Here is a 245-nt window from a genome sequence, read left to right as displayed (position 1 = left end):
AATCCTTGCCTTCATATCTGCATGAGGCTAATCCCTACCTCCCTACTTGCATGAGGCTAATCCCTGCCTCCCTATTTGCATGAGACTAGTCCCTGCCTCTATATCTGCATGAGGCTAATCCCTGCCTCCCTATTTGCATGAGGCTAACCCTTGCCTCCATACTTGCATGAGGCTAATCTTTGGCTCCCTATTTTCATGAGGCTAATCCTTGCCTCCATACTTGCATGAGACTAATCCTTGCCTCC

This window comes from Nicotiana attenuata, unplaced genomic scaffold (assembly GCF_001879085.1).
Source record: "Nicotiana attenuata strain UT unplaced genomic scaffold, NIATTr2, whole genome shotgun sequence".
NCBI classification, from domain to species: Eukaryota; Viridiplantae; Streptophyta; class Magnoliopsida; order Solanales; family Solanaceae; genus Nicotiana; species Nicotiana attenuata.
The sequence above is the reverse complement of the archived record's forward strand: the minus strand, read 5'-3'. Positions refer to the sequence as shown.